We start from the raw sequence: 22,320 nt of genomic DNA, 5'->3' as shown, positions 1-22,320 counted from the left end.
CAATGAAGGAGCTTGTGAAAGGAGCAGAGTTCTCAAAGGATGAAGCACACATTTCTATTATACATGTGGAAGGATGTCCAAGCTCATCCACCCTCAGAGAAATGGAAATTAAAGTTACAGTGAGGACCCATCAGAGTGACAGTCATTAAGAAAGCAGATGCTAGTGACAACGATTGCTAATGAGGAAGGGGTGAAGGGACTTTTACACCATTGGTGGATGTGGAAACCATACCTGCCCCTGTGGGGATCCGTGTGCAAATTCCTCCCAAACCCAAACTAGGGGAGAGGGAGCTGGCTCAGGGTTCATCGTGTACAGGACCCACGTTCTGTTCCAGACGTCCGTATTTGGCAGGTAACTGACTGTAACTCCAGCTCCAGGGGAGCTGATGCCCTCTCTGGACTCTCCAGGTGCCTGCCTCCATACATGCACACCCCACACAGACACATACTTTTATAAAATAATAAAAACCCTTAAAAATAAAAAAACAGATTTACCATACAACACAGCTAAACAATTCCTTAGTATTTATACAAAGGATCAAAATAGACACTTCACAGACATCTGCACATCAATGTTTCCTGGAGCTTCATGCAGTCATGAAGTTACAGAACCAACGTGGGTGTCCAACCACAGGGGAACAGAGGAGGAAAGTTGGTTCATATACATAATGGAAGTTATATTGGCCATGGAGAGGGCCGGAAGCTTTATCATTTATAGGGCAGTGAATGCAACCAGAGATCATTATAATAAGTGAATTAAGTCATTCTCAGGAAGACAATGTTTTCTCTCTTACAGGATTCCTAGATCTAATATAGATACGTAAAGCCTCGCATGTGTGTAATAAAGGTAGAGGTGAGACGGTCCAGGAAGCAGCGGACCTAACCGAAAGGGGAAGAAGGGTGCAGGTGGGGGTGGGGAGGAATATATTCATGCATATTACACGTGTAGGTGAAAATGTCCGTATGTAATGAGAATCAGGTGCAAGGCATAGACAAAATGAAAAAATTAAATAACAAGAAAATTCAACAGGAAAACAGAACTCAGTTGTAATGCTTTGGAAAAACGGTTTCAAATTGGAATTTAAGATAAATAGATACATGTGTTCTACAGGTACAGAAAGGCCTCTGCACGTTTGTAGAAGGCACTAATCTCCTACTGGTGATCCTGCTCCCCCACAAACCCCAGACTGGCCACTTATGGTCATTTATCCTGACCTTGTAGGACAATGTTTCAAAGCTCTCAGCGGTTTTAAACATGAAACGTTCCGTCCTTCTTTCTCACTGCTGGAAAACAGGAAAAGCTGACTCCCTTTGGATTCTGGCAGAGTTTTATCAGCCGGGCCTTAGAGTCTGCCCTGCACACCCACTGGCTCAGCCTCCATCTGCCAGCAGGGGGCAGCACCACTCTGTGGAATCCCCTCTGGGCTTTGCTGTGCTAAGCTCGGCTGGCAGGTACCACAGTCAGGTTGATAAGGCTTTCAACTTCCTGCCTTGGAATGCTGGAGGTGCATGTCCCTTCAGGAGGGCGTGGCCAAACCAGCTGGCTAGATTAAATTTGTAGTGCCCGAGTGCACCTGAAATACACTCTGGTATTTTGTGGACAACTGTGGGGCTGTAGACTGAGGCCTCTTCAGCTCTGCTGGATAATTTACAGTTTGTGACAGACATCTTTCTCCCTCTCTCATCCTTGGGAACCGTGGGAAGCCTCTCTCTCTCTCTCTCTCTCTCTCTCTCTCTCTCTCTCTCTCTCTCTGCGTGTGTGTGTGTGTGTGTGTGTGTGTGTGTGTGTGTGTGTGCACAAGCTGGAAGATGTTGAAGGAAGGCTTTCTCCTGGTACTGACCTAGAGCAGAGAGCTGCTGGTGCAGAGAACTCCTCCTTCAGCTTCACCCTGATGAAGTCCCAGCACTCTTCTGCACTGGGGGGCTTGTGTGTGTGTGTGTGTGTGTGTGTGTGTGTGTGTGTGTGTGTATACCAGCCTAGGGGCCAAATATATTAGACACTGTCTTCCCATGGACCATAGCACCAACACCATGGCCTTCTATTTTTATGCTTCTAGAGGCTGTCCCCTTCCCCATCCTGCTGACACTGAGTGTCAGAAGGGAGGTCTTTTTTTTTCTTAAAACAAACAAAACAAGGAAGAAAATAAATGCACATTACTCCCCGGCTCCCCAAAAGGGAGAGCTTGGCATTGGGTAGGAGCTTCACGGGACAGGTGGCTTTCCTGGGTCCCTTCCAGTGATTCATGCAGTAGCGGGACAGCCTCTCTTCTTTTATAAACCAAGGGGCCTGTGCCCACATAAATGTGTCCAGGAAGAGCATGTGACACAGGCAGTGCAACCTCAAAGCCTGTGTCTCTTTTCTTGTTCCCCCTCCCCTCCTATTCTTTTCTTCCCTCCACCCCCACTCTCTCTGTATTCTCTCCTCTCCTCTCTTTGCTTGCCTTGGACGTGATAGACAGCAGAAAGCATTTCTCCCTCCACGTTCATTTCGCTGCCCTGAGCAGGATGGTCTCAACAACAGTAACTCCCTTTACCGCGTTCCCCTGCCCCCGTATGCTCATGCTGCAGTGTTAACACTAAAGAACCCGGAAATTCCTCTGTGGGCAGGACTGTGGCCCAGGAAACAGTCCTTCACAGACAGTGGTTTTTCAGGGGAAATGCCTCATGGCGCGCCACTAGTCAGTGAATGCTCTTCAGCTCTCAAACACAGCGCTGAAATCGGCTTTTTGTGTCCCCCCCCACCCTGTTTTCTCTCCCAAATGCCAACGATTTCTGCGAGCCCGAAAACTATGCTGCACAGCTTTTCCTTCATGGCACAGAGTGGTTCCATTTCAGCCTGGGATGAACAGCTCTCTGGTCCAAATGGGATCCAGACTAGGGAGCTGTGCTATGCCAGGGTGGCCCTGGGAGAGGCTGAGAACAGGGAGGGAGTCCAGCGCCCACTGAGGGAGATGCTGGTCCCTCAACACCTCCTGCCAAAATGGCACTGCCCCAGTTTTCTGGAGTTTGTGTTCAAAGAGGGGCGGAGGGAGGGCGTGAGGGAGCCCTCAGTAACTAGAAGCTGTGAATTCCCAATGGACACCTTGCACACTCTGACGGTTCCATTTGTCCCTGGGATGCCCCCATCTGGCTCTGGCCGGTTGGAACCCCTGGAGTTGGGGGGGCGGGCAAATGGCCACCCACTTTTTCTTTAACCCTTCTTGCTCCCTACAGGGTTCTGCCCTGTGTTGCTTCATCAAGATCTGGGCCACTCTAACTTAGCCACAGGAGCAGGGGCCCTCATTAATAATTCACTGGCCCCCTTCCTCCACAGAGGACCCGAAAAACTCAGAAGCTTATGGACTGTGGGGTAGCAGAGTCTTGGATCACCATCCTCAGCAGAAGAGAGGAGAGGAGAAGAGAGGAGAGGAGAGGAGAGGAGAGGAGAGGAGAGGAGAGGAGAGGAGAGGAGAGGAGAGGAGAGGGAGAAAGCAGAGGGGAGAGAGGAAAAGGTAAGGAAGGCAATGACTTCAGTCCAGAACAATACTGGAAGTTCAGTATTCAAGTTCACTTCAAGGGAGAAAGGCGTTACTCTAAAAGATGGATGTTTTCCCATCGCTGCCTTCCTGCAGAAACAAAGAAAGCAGGACATGACTGGCTTCACAGACTCCTTCTTCACAGCTTCTCGTTCTGTTTTGACAAGACATCTGCTAAAGCTGCTATTCTTAAACCCTGTACGCAACCTCTGAGTTCCTGTAGCCGACACACACAGGAAGCTGAGAAACTGCACACCTGGTGGGTGGTGAGGCCCGGAGGGAGGGTGTGTGAGGAGATGGGGAGAAGTGTGACTGCACTCAGGAGGGTCCTGGCCAGGGACAGCCACCCGAGGCCACGACACAGCCAAGGGGATTTGCATGGCTAGGGCATGTCTCTTCATAGCAAGGGCAGCCTGTAATGTAGGGGGTATCTGTGGGGCAGAAGAGTCTTGGATCACAACCTCAACAGAGAAGAGGAAAGGAGAAGAGAGGAGAAGAGAAAAGAGGGGAGTGAAGGGGAGGGAGAAAGCAGAGAGGAGAGAGAGGAAAAGGTAAGGAAGGTTCCCATGGTCCTTACCACTGTGGTACTCAGAGTTTGGTTTACATGAATAGAGAACTTGACTGCAATTCCAAATAAGACCATTGCCCCACCAAGTTCTTATAGCAAAACAGTGATAGAAGAGGGTGGTCCTAATCTCTGAGAAGCCATGGGGCCATGTGGGAGAAAAAGGAGCTTTTTATAGAGGGTGCTTCAAGATGGGGTGCCTAGAGAAGCGGTGCCTGAAGATGAACCAGTGAGTGGATAGGCAGTCTCGACCCCTGAGCAGTAAGAGCTGTGTATTCAAATCTCGGTTCCAGATTTATTATGCACCCACCACCTTGGCCCATTCAGTTGACCTCTGAGGGTCTTACCGTTCACATTGTTGGGGAGGAAATGGCTAAGTCCACATGAGATGACCAGGAGGAATGAGTGAGGTGTGAGTATCAGGGTTCTAGCCTCGTCTGCACACAGCATGTGCTTGATAAATGCGTACTATTATGCCTTTCCATTCCAAATTCTCCAGGGAGCTCAGGGAGAACCCGGGAGTTCTTAGCACTAACTTCCTTTGCCAGGCAAATTTCCTCAAGTGCTCACTGGAAATAGCCATTTTTTCCTTTTAGGTACCATGTCACAATCCCCTTCCTAGGAGATCTCTAGGTGGGATCTCTAGCTGGGCCTGGGATTTTCTTGATTAAATTCGGGTCTGAAAACAATCTCGTTTTGGGGGACAGGGTAAAAGTCCTCAGTTTAACACTAAAGTTGGAGCTCCTATTCAACTCTGTGAGCTTCCGTCACTGGCAGAGTTACTGTCTGGGTGGCTGTGAACTGCCGTCTGCAGCAAACCAGAAGGCAGGTCCTATGTCATGCTGTGTCTCCTCCTTTTGTTGTCCTGCTATGGCTTCTCCAGAGCAAAAGGCAAGGGTCAGTGGGTACTAGAGAAGGGCACATTTCATGGGCATAATATTATTACTGCTGGTTTCTGATGTCCCCAGCAGGACAGATGACTTCAGGCTTGTGGAGTAGTTTGGGTGCTCGGGTATCTACAGTGTATCTCTTGGGACTCAGGAAGGATCATGGGACAGCTTCTTGCTCCTCCAAGCTGCTGCCAGCTCAGTTTGCATCCATTTCTGTGCCTAGAGATCCCTCAACTGGTCAGGAATCCTCCAAGGTGGGTCATCTCCTATTGGCTTAGCCTGGTCACCAGCCACTGAGTACTTTCCACTAGTTGAAAGAAGATCGATTTTATGGTGCCTACTTTACTACTTTGCTTCAGACTTAGGAGTATCCCCTTCTCGAAAGGACCTTTACTAGGTGACCACATACTCTGTCAATGTCAAGAGATAGCTGAAGCCGAGGGAGGGACATTACAGGTTACCAAGGGCCCAGCAAGTATTCACCCAGGAATAAGATGAGACAAACTCCAGGGTCTTACTCCATATGATTTCAAACCCAAGAAGTGTTGGGTGGAAGCCTTCAAAACATCTTGGATTTCAGATGCAGGGCATCATTCCTGGTTAAACAATCTATATTAAATGTGTGTACTCTTCAAACACAACATAACACCCCCTTTTGAAGTCTCCCACCTCTCTTTTTCTCAGCTGTCCTAGAAGCTTCTGCATACCTCCATTCTCACATTGCTACCCGATGCAGGCAGAAGGTACCTGCCTGATGGGGGTTCTTCTTAGCCAGTCTGATGAGGGTGGCCCAGTCCATGTCTTTAGAAAGTAAACATTCATCCTCAGCTGTGGAAACTCAGCCCAAACTTCCAGAGGATAAGAAATGTCCCACTTGGGTGTCACTCAGAAACAAGAGGGTGACTTTTGGTGGTGAAGTTTGAGACAATTTAAAGAGATGTAAGTTATCTTTGATATCTTTGTTATCCTTGACCCCAGCTCAAATGCAGAAGAGAAGGAGTAGCCATCTTAATCCAAAATATTGGCTTTTTAGGAGTGTACACAAAAGAGAAGGTTTAGCCTGGAGCAGTCACACAGACTCATAATCCAGCACTCAAGAGGCTGAAGTCATACATTTGAGGTCAGTCACCTTGGGCTGAAAAATGTAAGACTCTGGCACCCATCTTAAAACAGCCAACTGCACAAGACAACAACAACAGCAAACCCACAAGCAAAACAGAGAGTGTCTAGAACGTTTGTAATGTCCTTACCTGAGGACAGTGTGGCAGGAAGAGTCCACTCTGGCCATGGAGGAAGACCCTGGCTCAGGACAATGAGATCCATGGCTTTTGTTTGTTTGAAAGGGGATCCTGACATAGAGACCTAACTGGCCTCAAACTTGCTCTTTAACTCAAGCTGGCCTTGAACTTGCTGGAATCCTCCTGCCTCTGCCTCTTAAATGCTAAGACTGAAGGTATGAGCCACTCTGCCTGGCCTTCCGTGGTTCCTAAAGCCTCATTCCTGCAGTGATGTTCACCATGGCCGAGAGCCAACAATTTGCCATCTCAGCCACAGGGATGGTACCTACAGGATGGGAATGAACTGGTCTCTTTCCCAGGGTGCAGGCTGGCCTCCTAAAAGAAAGAGGCTCATAGGAGGGCTTGCTCTTGGGGGTGAAGGCTAGTAACCGTTCTACAGACATCTGATTTCCTTTGAGGAAGTGATGAACCTGGCAAGCAGTGCACGCCATGGCTAAGTACACTCAGTGAATTGATACAGGTAAAACAGAGAGCCAGGTCCTGAGTTTGAGTCTCTGCCTGCTCTACCATAGCTGGGCCATTCGTCTCAGGTTGGCAGGCTCTTAAAAGCTGAGTATTCCCACCTGTCAGAGATGACTGACAACCATGCTGATTACCCTTTCTCCAACCCCTATAATTTCTTTTTCATACACCCACCAAGTTCTGAAGCTTGTAGCATCCAGAATATCATTGATTTGCTTAAAGTGTCAATGGAACTGAAAATACCTTAAAAGCTAGCCCTTTCCTTGTAGAAAAGGCAACATTTGCAGCCTACCACCATCACCACCATCACCACCATCACCATCACCACCACCATCACCACCATTAGCAACACTGTCATCATCACCAGCACCATAGCCATCACTGCCACCATCATCACCATCATTTAAAGACATTTTTATCTTTCTTTGAAAGTGAAAATAGCTAAAGTAAGATAATAAAAATGTCCCGGGTCTAGGGGTGTTATTCAGTGCTGCTCAGTGATAGAGCATTTGCATAATATCCCCAGTGCCCTGGGTTTGAGCCCCTAGTACCTAACGAATCAGATAAAAATAAAGAGAATGGGTCTCCGGAGTTCTACTTCTTCCCTGACCCTAAGCCCCCATCACTTCCTCAGTAAATAATGCCAAGGACAGGGAACATGGGATAAAAACTCTGGAAGCCAAGCAAGTAGCAAAGACAGAAAGCAGTTGGGAGCCCACGGCCTCCCCTCAGTGCCTGAGCATCTCATGTACCAACTGTTTTAGATGCCTGCAACCACAGAAAGGCCTCGAGCAGCAGCACGTGAGCAGGAAAAGGCAAGGTTGGCTTTAAAGGGTGAACCCAGAGTTTGCAGGTAGAGAGCCCAGGAGGAAGCTGGTTCGTATGAACAGCTCTGCAGGTCACGGTCAGGCCTGGCTTTGGTGTGAGAGCCACTAACATCCATTTGGGGGTAGACATGGCACGTGTCCTAGCATCTTTCAAGCTCTGTTTTCATGGATCTGCTTCTGGTTTCCATTGGCCTCTGCAGTTCCTTTGTAACCATCGTGGGTAGTCATGACTCTCAGTTAACCTGGAGAGGCAGCCCTGGGGGTGATGGGGGGGGTGGTTATCTATAATTATCCTTGCTGCTTGCAGGGCATGCGGTAGGAAGCTGCTGTTGGAAGCAGATATGCTAGGGCTGATGTCAGCACAAAAGGCAGGAGGGTGCTGTGGGAGCTAGTCTCAGATGTCAACTTCACCAGATCTGGAATGAGCGTCACTCCAGAACCTGTGGTCTAGAACTCGAGGCAGAAGGACAACATGCCTTTGATCTGGATCTTGAAGATGGAAAACACAAGCTTTTGAACCAGATCGACACATGTCTTTAATCCAGACCTGGAGGAACACCTTTAAATCTGGGCCATGCCATCTTATGGAGACTTATATAAGGACAATGGAAGAAGGAAGGGTTCTTTCATTCTCCGCCTGCTTCTGCTTGTACTTATGCAGCCAGCACATCCACTGGAGCATACTTCTTTGGGATTCCAGCTTATACAGAAGACCAGATGAAACGCCTATTCTTGTGGGACTGAGCTCTTTCCATTCACAGCTGACCAGTGTTGGCCTAGTTGGACTGCAGCCTGTAAGTCATCCCAATAAATCCCATATCTGTCTGTCTGTCTGTCTGACTATATATCTATAGGTTTATTCCATAAGTTCTGTGACTTTAGATAACCTGAATTAATATAGATTTTGCTACCAGAAGTGGTTCTAGAGGAACAGAGGTATAAGAATGATCGTTTAAGGATCTGGAATAAGCTTTATAATTCACCAGCACTTTCAGCTACTGAAACCTTTCCTCTCTCTCTCTCTCTCTCTCTCTCTCTCTCTATCTCTCTATCTCTCTCTCTCTGTCTCTGTCTCTCTGTCTCTCTCTCTGTCTCTGTCTCTCTGTCTCTCTCTCTCTGTCTCTGTCTCTCTGTCTCTCTCTGTCTCTCTCTGTCTCTGTCTCTCTGTCTCTCTCTCTCTGTCTCTGTCTCTCTGTCTCTCTGTCTCTCTGTCTCTCTCTCTCTCTCTCTCTCTCTCTCTCTCTCTCTCTCTCGTGGGAGCTCAGAGAGTATTAAAAGCCCATGGTAGAAACTATATTTCAGAGTTAAAGAGATAAATGTCTTTGATTATCTTGATCCATTGTGAGTGGCAACTGACTTGGTGACCCGGTATATGAAACTTTTTGACAATTTGGAGGGACATGAGGACAGTAATTTTGCTGGTTGGCTTCTCTTAGCATCTCCGGACAAATTGATAATGGATAGAGATGAGCTGCACGATAAAATTGACCAGCTCTGGCTGCGAATAAACAATCTAAAGTTTTCTAAGTCTGTCCTTGAAGAGAATCTTCTCTCCAGCAGTTGCACAGCTCAGGTTGTAGAAAAATCAAACCAAAGTCATTATTATATGGTTGGCTGAATTACAATGAAAATCCAACTCTCGGCATAAGAGGGTGTCAGCAAGGCAGGCCCCTAGAGGGGAGGTAGAGAGTGTAGTCTATGAGGAGTCCTGCTACACTACTAAAGAGCTTCATGATTTTGCTAATTCATTCAAGTACAAGCCTGGGGAATGTGTGTGAGAATGGATTTTAAGGATGTGTGATAATGGTGGAAGAAATGTAAAACCAGATCAGGCTGAGTTTATCGATATGGGCCCTCTGAGCGGAGATTCTGGGTTTAATATGTAAGCTCACACAGTTTAAAAAAAAAGTCTCCAAAGTTTGTTTGACTGGTTGGTTGAAGCCTACTGGAAGATGGCCTACTGAAGAGGAGTTGAAGATGGCTGATGTTCCTTGGCTTAATGTTGAGGAAAGGACTGGAAGACTGGGGAAATTGCAGTGCTAGAGTGGGCACGCTGTGTAAAACCTAATCCTCCATAACGGGAAGGCCCAGAGGACATGCTCTCCAGAAATCCTATAAGACGCAAAACGGTGAGAGGGGAACCAGCACATTTGAAGAGCTTTGTTCTTACCCTTTTCCTTGTGCCAGACCTTAGGGTTGGAGACGCTGCCCCTCAATTGGATGAATTAAATGCAATGGGTTAATTGGGCCCCGAGGTAGCAAGGGCCAGGTGGCGGCAATGAATTGTGGTTATCACAAAAGGCAGCATTGACAAAACAACATTCCTAATGACCTAACCTGTGAAGCACAAAGGTGAATTTTACAATGGCAAGGCTTGTATGGACTTTTGGTACTGGCTAATCGGTCAAGGTGTTCCCAGGCATGAAATAAGCCTACTGCATTTCTGTTTGATCTGTATAAGCAGGAACATTCTCAAACAAATGAAAGAAAGGCTACATTGGATTGTGGCAAAAGGCAATCTTGGCCAATTTCCAGACTTGAGCCAGTTTGCAGACCCAGAATCCTTTGAATGAAGGGGTGGCCAGGTTCCCCTAAGGAAGGATCTTGATAAGACCCTTAAAAGTTTTGCTGTTAGCCTTTCTCCAATTCTTCCCCCAGAGGAACTGACAGCCTTTTACAAGGGTAACGGTATACTGGGGGATAGAAACAATCGGACTTTCCAGGGTCTATTGGATATTGGTTTTGAACTGATGTTGGTTCTAGGAGATCCCAAGAAACATTGTGGCCTTCCATTTAACATAGGGGCTTATGGAATAATAGGGTTTTGGCTAAGGTCTGACTCACAATAGGTCCAGAAGGACTCCTAACTCATCCTGTGGCTATTTCCCCAGTTTCAGAATGTATAATTGGGATAGATATACTTAGAAGTTGTCAATAGTTTTCCTGACCTGTGGAGTGAGGGCTATTATGGTTGGAAAGGCTAAATGGAAGCCTTAGAGCTATCCCTGTCAAAGAAAATAGTGAATCAAAACCAGTATCATATCCTTGGAGGAATTGCAGAAATTAGTGCCACCATCAAGGGCTTGATAGATGCAGGGATGGTGGTTCCTGCCACATCTCCCTTTAACTCTCCTCTCTGGCCAGGGAAGAAGACAGATGGATCACAGAGAATGAGAGTTGACTATTGAAAGCTAAATCAGGTAGTGCTCGGATTGGAGCTGCTGTAACAGAAGTGCTTACTTGAGCAAATTAACACATCTCCTGGTACATAATACACAGCTATTGATCTAGCAAATGCCCTTCTCTCAGTGCCTGTCCATAAGGACCACCAGAAGGAATTTCCTTTCAGTTGGCAGGGCCAACAGTATACCTTTACAGTTTTGCCTCGGGATACATTAACTCCCTTGCCATGTGTTATAACTTAGAAGGGATCTTGATCATCTGTCTCTTCCACAAAATGTCACACTGGTGCACTATACTGATGACATTATACTGATTGGAGCAGGTGAGCAGGAGGTAGCAACCACTTTGGACTCGTGGGTAACATACACTCATATCAGAATGGGAAATGAATCCAATCAAAATTCAAGGACCGTTTACCTCAGTGAAATTCTTAGTAGTGCAGTGGTGTGGGGCCTGCAGAGATATTTCTTCTAAGGTGAAAGATAAGTTATTGCACCCGGCCCCTCCCATCACCAAGAAAGAAGCACAATGTTTAAAGGGACTATTTGGATTCTGCGGACAGCACATTCCTCACTTGGGTGTGTTACTCTGGCCCATATACCAAGTGATTGGGAAAACTGCTAGCTTTGGGTGGTTCAGCACCCAGAAGAGGAGCACTGCAGGCCCTTTCTGGGACAGCCCTGCAAGATACTGGGGAAGGGAAATCCTCACAGTGGGGAGAACTTCGGGAAGCATGACATTGCAGTTTGTTTGGGAGAAGAAATGGCCAGATGTGTGATTGTTCACTGACTCGTGGGCTACAGACAATGGGTTGGTTGGATGGTCAGGGACTTGGAAAGAACATGATTGGAAAATTGATCACAAAAATATCTGGGGAAGGAGTGTGTGGATAGATCTCTCCAAAGGGCAAAGGACGTGAAGATAGTTGTGTCCCGTGTAAATGCTCACCAAAAGGTAACCTCAGCCGAAGAGGAGTTCAAAATCAAGTAGATAGGATGATCTATTCTGTGGATAGTCAACGTCTTTCCTCAGCTATTCCTGTCCAGGCCCAATGGGAACATGCACAGTGTCCATGGTAGCAGAGACGGGGATTATACATGGTCTCAATAACAAAGACTTCCACTCACCAAGGCTGTCCTGGCTATAGCTGCTGCTGAGTGACACATCTGCCAACCGCAGAGACCAACACTGAGCCCCAGATATGGCACCATTTTCCCAGGTGACCAGTCAGCAACCTGGATGCAGGTTGACAGCACTAGACCACTTCCTCTGTGGAAAGGACAATGTTTTAGTAGATACTTATTCTTATTCTGGTTACAGATTAGACTTTCCTGCATGTAATGCTTCTGTTAAAACCACCATCCGTGGACTTACAGAATGTCTTATTCACCATCATGGTATTCCACATAACTATTGTTTCTGACCAAGGAACTCATTTCACAGCCAGAGAAGTGCGACAGGGGGCCCACAGTCATGGAATCCACTGGTCTTACCATGTTCCCCACCATCCTAAAGCAGCTGGCCCGATAGAAAGATGGAAAGGCCTTTGGTAGACACAGTTACAGCCACAATTAGGTGGCAGAAGCATAGAGGGCTGGGGCAGAGTTCTTCAGAAGGCAGTATATGCTTTGAATTAGGGTCTGATATATGTTATGGTTTGTCCATAACCAGAGTCCATGGTGGGTCCAGGAATCAAGGGGTGGAAAAGGGAATAGTTCTACTCACTATCACTCCTAGATACCCATTAGGAAAGTTTCTGCTTCCTGTTCCTGCAACCCTAAATACTGCTGGCCTAGAAGTTTTGGTTCTAGAGGGGAGAGCACTCTTGCCAAGAGCCACAACATTCTATTCAACTGGAGGCTCAGACTTCTCCCTGGTCACTTTGGGCTTCTTATGCCCTTAAACCAACAGGCTAAGAAAAGAATAACAGTGTTAGGAGGTGTGAAAGATCCAGATTAACATGGGGAAATTGGATTGCCTCTCTACAATGGAGGTAAGAAGGATTATGTCTGGAGTGCTGGAGATCTTTTAGAGAGCCTGTTAGTAGTACCATGTCCTGTGATTAAAGTCAATGGGAAACTACGACAGCCTCACCCAGGCAGGATACAGAGGGCTACAGACCCATCAGGAATGAAAGTATGGGACCTTCCTCTAGGAAAAGAGGCACAACCTGCTGAGGTGCTTGTGGAGGGTGGAGGAAATACTGAATGTGCAATAGAGGAAGGTAGTTATAAAGGCCATCTAAGGTCAGATGCAGAAATGAGGATTGTAATCGACATGAGTGCTCCTGTTTTATTTTGTTAAGAATGCATTTGTACAGATATTTGTGTTACCTTTCTATTTCTTTAACGTCAATTAAGAGACTATTAGCAGTTATCACATTTAAGCTTGATATACTAAAAGGATGCTCCCCAAGGGACACTGACCTATTCCTAAACTTACAATGTGTTTTCGGTCATAGGAGGGGTAGTTATGCCATGCTAGACATTACTAGGACCTGGCTATTATTTTCATTCGGACATGAGATATGATTTGTTTCAAGTTGACAAGGGGTGGATCATGGTGGTTACTCTGAATTATTAACTTGACTATATCTGGAACGAACTCTAGAATCCAGAAATAGAGAGCACATCTGTGATCCAGATCTTGAGGGTGGAGGACACAAGCTTTTGATCCAGATCAACGTACACCTTTAATGTGGGACATACCTTCCGCTGGAGACCTACATGAGGACAATGGAGGAAGGAAGAATTCTTTTTTCTTCACCTGTCTGCACTTACTTGCCAGCACATCTATTAGAGCCTATTTCTCCAGGATTCCAGCTGAACAGAAGACCAGCGGAACTACCCAGCTGACCACGTTGGGTTAGTTGAACTGTAGCCGGTAACTCATTCAATTGGATCCCGTATCTGTAATTCTGTAAGTTCCTGACTCATTCAGATGCCTTTCCCGTGTCCTTGCATTACTTGGCTCTGATGCTACACCTCCCACTCTGAACACCCGAGCCTTCCTAATCCAAAGGTCCATTACGGCCTGTCTCAGCTGAAGGTGAGCAGAAGTTCTCCTGATGGAAGGACCTAGGAGGTCTTCGTTATGTGTGAGGACGGAATTGCACCAGGGCTCAGAAAATAAACTATGCTTTTTAACTACAGTTCCTTACGCTAGGGAGAGAGATGGCAGAAGGAAGAGAAGATGGAGACCACAATAGCCGGCACAGTTAAAGTAACTTTTAGTAAAGAAAGGGATAGGAGAAGGAGAGACAGACATGTGGAGTATCCACTCTCGATGGGAAGTAAAATCTTACGCGCACTCTCTCAAGGCAATTTAAATAACAGAACCCCCTTCCCAAATGCCTTGGATGATTAGCTGGAGTTGCTAACTCCACCGAGTTGGTTTCCAGGGCAACCTGTCCCTCCCTCGTTTCTCAGCAGTTACTACCCCAGGTGGCTGTGGAGAGCTGAGGATTGAGAGTGGCTGCACTGCCCAGCAGTCAGCACAGCTCCTGCCTGGAGGCTCGTCTCACCACTGCGCTCCACACCCCACACGGGGCACCCCAGGATGGCCTTCCTGCAGACCTCTCTTACACAAGCAGCTGAATCCCTCTGTAGGGGTTTTGCCCTCTGTAGGGTTTCGGTGACCCTGAATCTGACTGACAGTGGGAAGGACTTGCACAGAAGACTTTCATGGCAGGTCAGAGAGTTGCGCTCACCTCTAACTGTGCCTGCCTCTAAAGTCAGGGTTCCCTCTCCTAATCACCTCTGCCTTCCTGACTCCGGCTGGACAAGGTGACAGAAACCAGCCCACGGTGAGGAATAGGAGGAAGATTCACAGGAGATCCAGTTCCTCCTGAAAGCAGGTTTCTCAAGTACACCAGAGTTCAGGAGGGCCTATTCAAGCCTGCTCAAGCCTTCATATTCCCCATCGAGGGAGACAAGATGCAGTTCAGGTCTTTGGTGCCTGCCTGCAACACTAGTGCATGAATGATAAATCGTGGGGACTTGAGATTTGAACCTGGCCTGTATGGGCACCGGTGTCTACACTGTTATCTCCAACCCTATCCTTTGCCCTGCTGAAAGTGTGCTTCTACACACACACGCGCGCGCGTGCGCGCGCACTCGCGCGCGCACACACACACACGCACACACACACACACACATGCACACACACCACACACACCACACACACACACCACACACACACACACCACACACACACACACCACACACACACACCACACACACACACACCACACACACACACCATACCACACACACACCACACCACACACACACACATGCACACACACCACACACACCACACACACCACACCACGCCACACAGACATACACACAACCACACCACACACACACACCACACACACATACCACAGCACACACACACACACACACCACACACACACACCATACCACACACACACCACACCACACACACACACATGCACACACACCACACACACCACACACACCACACCACACACACACACATGCACGCACACACCACACACATCACACACACACACCACACATACACACACACCACACACACACACACACACCACACCACACACACACACCACACCACACACACACCACACCACACACACACACACCACACACACACACACACACACCTCACCACACCACACACACCACACCACGCCACACAGACATACACACAACCACACCACACACACACACCACACACACATACCACAGCACACACACACACACCACACCACACACACACACACACACACACCTCACCACACCACACACACCACACCACGCCACACAGACATACACACACACCACACCACACACACACACCACACACCACACACACACACACACACACTACACATAACACACACACCACACACCACACACACACACACCACACCACACACCACACACACACATACCACACACACACACACACCACACACACACCACACCACACACACACACCACACACCACACACACACACACACTACACATAACACACACACACACACACACACACACACACGATGAATGATGAATGAAAATGTAATGATATTTTTTGAAGGTGGAGAGTATCTGAAGTAGACACCCTTCATCAACCTCTGGCCTCCACGCACACATGCATGGCCACATGCACACCCACAACTACAAGCAGCGATTATCAGAGACAGCGGAGATCACATGTTGGTTGGTGCCAGCGGCTCCAGACATGGTTCCCGGTTTCTGAGACTCCAGGGACATGAAGCAGAAACTTCGGGGAGGGGGACCTTCTAGCCAGATGGTCCTCACCAATGAAAAGACATACACTTGGGCAGTGACAGGAAGCATTTACTAAAGAGGGGTGGCTTTCTTCCATGCCAGAAAGGCCACCCCAGCTGTTGGGGAACCACAGAGTGAACAGGAGAGAAAAGAAGAGCTCGGGCTCTGAGCCAGGCAGACCTCTGGGCATGGCCACTTTCTGGCTCATAATGAACAAAGCCTTGGATTCCCAAACCTCAATCTCTTCCACCACGGGATCTCATCCCTGAAGGTTTTAACTTCCACAAGCTGACTCCCAGCTCTGAGTGCTTGGTCTGGTCCTCATCTCTAAAGTGGCTCTCATAAGAACTATTTCAGACAACAGACAGGATCGGTAAAGCCCTCAGCACCATTTGCCTTCTAAGGAACAGTCCTAGGTGATTTCGTCTCTTAAACAAAGCTCAGGGCAAAATGCTTAAGAGCTTGGGCCCTAGAGGAACCCTTATTGCGAAAATGTATTGCCTATGGAGCTGTTGGTGCATTCCTTTACTCTCTGTGACTCGTATTACTCCATCTGCAAAATGGGAATAATCACGAGTTCTTCCTCAGGGTAAAATGCTAAGCATGGTGTGTGGCAGGTGGACTGTGTCCCCTAAAGCACATCTATTAGTCATTCTATGTGTGGGAGGATTTGCTAAAGGATGGGCAGCATCACATTAGCTACAGAGTGTGACGGGCTGAGACCACATGTCAAGGCTAGGCAGTAAAGATTCCCACACTGAGCCCTCCTTGGGCCTCGCTAGCCACCGAGGCCCCTGCCTGTCTTTTCCATGCTGTGTCTGTCTGAATTAATGGGGAAGACACTGGCCCATCACTACCACAAATCGGAAGTGGAGAGATTACTTCCTAGCTTCATTTTTAAAAATCAAAGCCCTTTTCCAGTCAGAGGCAATTACAGTGGCCCACAGCACGGCAGAGTATATTTCAATTGGAACATGGCATTTTCCTAGGCCTTACCATATGGAGCCTGGACACCAGCTGGCCCTGGATGAGACCAATCACAGAGTCCAATTGGAACTAAATAAAATGACCCCCTGGAGAAAATAGCTCCAGGGAGGCCTACAAATCCCCACGACATGTCATTTTAGCATGTCCCATGTCAGAATGGGCCTTTCGTTCAGCCTGAAGCCTGAGGCCTCAGCTCTCTCTCCAATGGGGCAAGGAGATCTGGGGCCTCAGCTGTAAGACCATCTCTCAGCACGGAAGGAGCCCGAAGGCACAGCTGAGGAGTTCTGCCCTCAGCCTGCTGCTTCTATAGATGGCCCCAAGGACATCCAGATTGCCAAGAAAAGCCTGACATCAGCTTCCTGTATTCCCCGAAGAGGGATCACGTGACTGACACCCAAGTCTATATTCACACTCCTACCCCTGCATTTCAGCCCCACCCCTGGGCAATATCACACACACACACACACACACACACACACACACACACACACACACACACACACACAGAGAGAGAGAGAGAGAGAGCGCCATTCCATCTCCCTTTCCCCATCTTTAGGAACAGCTTGGCTTTGCCCATGCTGTGGAAACTCTAGTCACACTTTAGGTATAGAACATGGTACAGTAGATGACAGAAGGTGCCATTCTATGTCAGGCCCTGAGGAGGGCTTAGCTCTGCTATCCATGTGTCTGCCTCCCTGCGTCCAGATTCTGCAGCTCTGTATTATCCACTGTTCAACTAGTTTGCTGGGGTGACTATAGTGGCCACACAGAACTGCTTGGAGACTTTGGGGTTGAATACACAGTGTATTAAAAAAATATTTGGTGCCCAGAAAGTCATTACAATTTTTATTGCTGGCACCACTGTGAGTCCTTTGTGAAGAATGAAGGATTTGGCTGTTCCTCTGCCATGGAAACTCAGGTCCCACTTTTGGCCCATAGGTCCTCGGATTTATCTCCAGAAGAAGGGGTTGAGAGACCGGTCTTTGTGGGACTTCAGGGGAATTCTGCTCAGGGAAGGTGGGTGGCAGCCATGCAGTAGAGGAAGGCAGACTGAGTCTCCCAGTCTGCAACCTGACAAAGAACAGGCTTGAGGGGCTCGGCAAGACCCTTTATAGACGGCGGCTGGGAATAGCCAATCCTGTTTCTCCCCTCAGTTGCTGGGAACAAGTGTCGCTTTCTGTTGGCCTATTGTCTCTAGTGAAGCGGGCACATACCTTCCATGGACACTGATGGGATTATGTGCTCCTATCAGGAGGGGAACAGTGGGTTCCCCCTTGGAGGTGGCTGCCTCAATATGGCCAGTGGGTTGATTATCAGCAGAACACAGGGAGACCCCTTTCAAGAGAACCATTGAGGCCTGAGTGTTTGTAGCCTGCCTGCTTGTTGATAACTTGTCAGGAAGGACCCTGACTGCATCACGTTCAGAAGCAGTGAAAAGGCTTCAAATGCCCATGACATTTGATCTTGAATCAAAATGGCAGCAGATAATGGCTTTCCACATGGCTGCATGTCTCCATGGGCTTCAAGCCCTGTGCTCCCTTCCCCCAAAGAATGATTAAAAAAAAAAAGAAAAAAAAAAAACGTTTGAAGTCTGAGCGTCTTTTAAACTCAGTAGTTAAAAGTTATCACCAGATTTGTGTAGAAAGTTTATGTCAAGAGACTGTATAAAAGAGCACAGTTTATAAAACGAAAGAAAATTAAGAGCAAATATAATTAGATTTTATGATGTGACTGGCGAGGAGAACGTTTAAACCAACTCGATCGTGTAAAGCTTACTAAACTGGAAAAAGAATAGATTTTGTACTTTGCGGTTTGAAAACAAAACAAGAAAATAATGCTGAAAATGTCCCAAAAGCCTTGAGGGGAATCAGCATTCCCTACCTGTACTACTTCCTCTAGGCAGATCCTTTTCTCTCTTATGTTTTTTTTTTAAGTTTTATTTATTTTATGTAGCTGTCCTCAGACACACCAGGAGAGGGCATAGGATCCCATTACAGATGGTTGTGAGCTACCGTGTGGTTACTGGGATTTGAACTCAGGACCTCTAGAAGAGCAGCCAGTGCTCTTAACCACTGAGCCATCTCTACAGCTTCTCTAGGCCAGCCTTTGAGCCCCCAAAACAAGCCCAAGGACTCAGTCGTCTTGATTGTGACTGGAATTGATACCGGGTAAAACTTGGAAGCTCTGCATATCTAAGGTTCCCCAGCTTAGCAACAATGCTCACACTAAACCAGTGTGGGTTTTTGGTCCTTGGGCACCATGGCAATAAAACTCCTGAGCAGCCTTAACTGGCTGTATCCAGGCTGGCTGTCCTTAGTGCAGAGCACAGAACACAGGTACAGCAACGTGTGTGCGCATGCGTGTAATCATCCAGTAAGATTCAGAATGGAGGAGGGGGGTCTACTTTCTCTCAAGTGGGGGAAGGCTCTGCCGAGAGCTTTTCTTGAATAGATCTTGGTCAGATCAATTTTGGAAAAGAGTCAAAAATTAACCTGAGTATCTGGAATCTGTTTTCCTTTTCACATGCACACTCCTAGATTGTAGACCACAGTTGTACCCGACCTTAAGGAGACTCAGGTCAGGTAAAGGAAGGGGCTTGAGAGCCTTGGCTGGGAAGCCAGCCTCTGCTGCTCTTTAAACAGGAAGCTTAGGACACTCCAGTGACATTGGAGTGTAAAGGCTACCTGGCATCACAGGCTCAACGAGACAGGGGGAGGGATGAAAGTGACACAGGGTTCTTGATTTTCTATATTTACTTATGCATCTATTTTATTTGCTTATGTATGAATTTTTGCTTTTCTTTAGACAGGGCCTCGCTATATATGTCCCAAGTGATCCAGCAAGCATTTATTATTAAACACCACAGCAGGCCAAACTCAGTTCTAAATGTTGAGATAAAGTCATTGATTCTAGAGAGTTTAAGCACTAATGGAATTTAACTTAAGAAAAAAATACATGCTGCTTCCCACATATGTACAAAGCTGGCATAGTGGTACGCACTTGTAATCCAAAAATTCGGGATGCTCAGCGCACATGTACAAAGTTAGCATGGTGGTAGGCACTTGCAATCTCAGAGTAGGGGCGCCAGACACAGATCCAAAGCTCATTGGTCAGCCCTCATGCCCTGCCAGTCTAGATGAACCAAGTGATCCCAAGCAGCCTGAGGACTGAAGGGGAATGAAGTTAATTCACATAAACAGCAAGCAAAACACACACACACGCACACACACATGCATACTCACACACACAGGCACATGCATGCACGTACAAACACACACACACGCACACACACACATGCACACTCACACACACAGGCACATGCATGCATGTACAAACACACACACACACACACACACACACACACACACACACACACACACACGCTGCTGTACCTGTGATCTGTGCTCAGCACTAAAGGCAGCCCGTCTGGATACAGCCGGTTAAGGCTGCTCCATCTCAAACTCACCAAATGGCAGGAAGAGACACTTGGCGGTTGCTCAGAGTTAGCTGGTCCCAAAGCCCATCACTGAACTGGCTCAGCCCAATGGATGAGCCGCTTCTTCAGCAGGACCTGGGTAGCAGGTGGGCATGGAGATGCATAAAGGAAGGGGCTTGAGAGCCTTGGCTGGGAACCCAGCCTCTGCCGCTCTTTAAGCAGGAAGCTTAGGATAAAGCTTTTCATATCTCCTCAGTTATGAGGGAGTGACAGTGACAGGCCATCCATGGGAGGTGGCATAGGCCAGCTTAGAACACACAGAGCTGGCAGTTTACCCTGCTAGTTACTGTCACAGCACCATCCTTTTCAGTTGATGCTGCTCTAACCACAGTGCTGCAGGAACACACTCTGGGGCATCAGCTGCTTCTCCTGGTTTCTGTAACACTTTCTTTCTCTTCCTTCCTTCCTTCTTTCCTTTCTTCCTTCCTTCCTTCCTTCCTTCCTTCCTTCCTCCCTCCCTCCCTCCCTCCCTCCCTCCCTCCCTTCCTTCCTTCCTTCCTCCCTCCCTTCCTCCCTTCCTCCCTCCCTTCCTCCCTTCCTCCCTTCCTTCCTTCCTTCTTTCCTTCCTTCCCTTTCTCCCACCCTCCCTCCATCCCTTCCTTCTTCCTGCTCTCTTTCTTCCTTTTCTTTCCCTTTTCCCTTCCTTCGTTCCTCCTTCCCTTCCCCTTCTTTCCTCTCCCTCTCCCTCTCCCTCTCCCTCTCCCTCTCCCTCTCCCTCTCCCTCTCCCTCTCCCTCTCCCTCTCCCTCTCCCTCTCCCTCTCCCTCTCCCTCTCCCTCTCCCTCTCTCTCCAAAAATAAGGAGGCATTCCAGACCATCAGAGAACTTTTCATTTCATTTCATTTTTATTTATGCGTATGCGCCTTTCTCTGTATGTGCACACATGTATTCCGGTACAATCATAGACAGTGGTGTCAGAACGTTGGGACTGCAGTTACTGACATTTGTGTGCCACTTGTCATGAACTGTTTTACAATCTCCTTTATCCCATGAGCCTCACAATCTGAAAGGCATTGTCCCAAATAAACCCTGTGTCTGAAAGGCAATTAGCGCATATCTCTGTTTCATTTCATTTTTATTAATCAAAGGCACGTGTGATTGCCAATCCAATCCTCTACTGTCCTAAATAACCAGCTACACTTTGGGCCTATTATAACTCTTGACAAAGGCAAAGATCTGTGTGACCAAGGCCCTACTGTGTGACAGGCTCTACTGTGTGCTTATGATAAAACTAAAGGCATTTGCCAGTCATTTGGGGATACTAAGACTGGCCCCTGGCTCCTGTACCATCTTCCCAAAGTCCAATGGCGCCAACCTGGGAATATAGGGTAATCTTAGCTTTCGGCTTTCAGAATCTGGCTCATGGCCAAGGTCACAGGCCTCATCTGCACCCTGAACTTTACTAAGACATGGCAGGTGCTCAGATCTCTAGTTTGTTTTTTAAGCTTAGCAAGTATTGGCACATCCTGGGACCTTGTCCAAGTGTAGGGTCTGATTCATGAGTCTGTAGTGGGGTCTGGGTCCTGCATTTTAATATACACCTATGGGCTAGCGCTGCTGGTCCTTAGTGCACACACTCTGGGCAGAAAGGACCGGATGTTACCCTGAACAGTCAGGGCAGTAGGTTCAAACTGGGAGAGTGCAGTTCTAATTCAGCAAATGGAGCTGAGGGCCTTGCAGTCCACAGTCTCAGCCTTAACTGTCTTACAGCTGGAGAGCTGTAAGGAGGCTGATGAATTTCACCCCAGCTGGTTCTGTCTTCTAGGCGGTTGGAGTAAAGCTATTTTACTCTTATTACCTGGCTTAGAGCATTGA

The 22,320-nt window shown here is 47.7% G+C and overlaps 1 protein-coding gene and 1 long non-coding RNA gene across 3 annotated transcripts in view; one reads left to right on the top strand and one right to left on the bottom strand.

Moving 5' to 3' along the window:
* The window catches only part of Nav2 (neuron navigator 2), a 658,517-nt gene that overhangs the window by 488,518 nt on the left and 147,679 nt on the right, over positions 1 to 22,320 (bottom strand). The window lies entirely within an intron of this gene.
* The window catches only part of LOC147996810 (uncharacterized), a 42,801-nt gene continuing 28,053 nt past the window's right edge, over positions 7,573 to 22,320 (top strand). Inside the window, exon 1 of the long non-coding RNA XR_015651650.1 lies at positions 7,573 to 8,351. This is a non-coding gene — a long non-coding RNA (uncharacterized LOC147996810). The remainder of the gene's footprint in view (positions 8,352 to 22,320) is intronic.

This window comes from Rattus norvegicus, chromosome 1, assembly GCF_021556685.1.
Source record: "Rattus norvegicus strain SHRSP/BbbUtx chromosome 1, alternate assembly SHRSP_T2T, whole genome shotgun sequence".
Classification (NCBI taxonomy): Eukaryota; Metazoa; Chordata; class Mammalia; order Rodentia; family Muridae; genus Rattus; species Rattus norvegicus.
The sequence above is the reverse complement of the archived record's forward strand: the minus strand, read 5'-3'. Positions and strand labels throughout refer to the sequence as shown.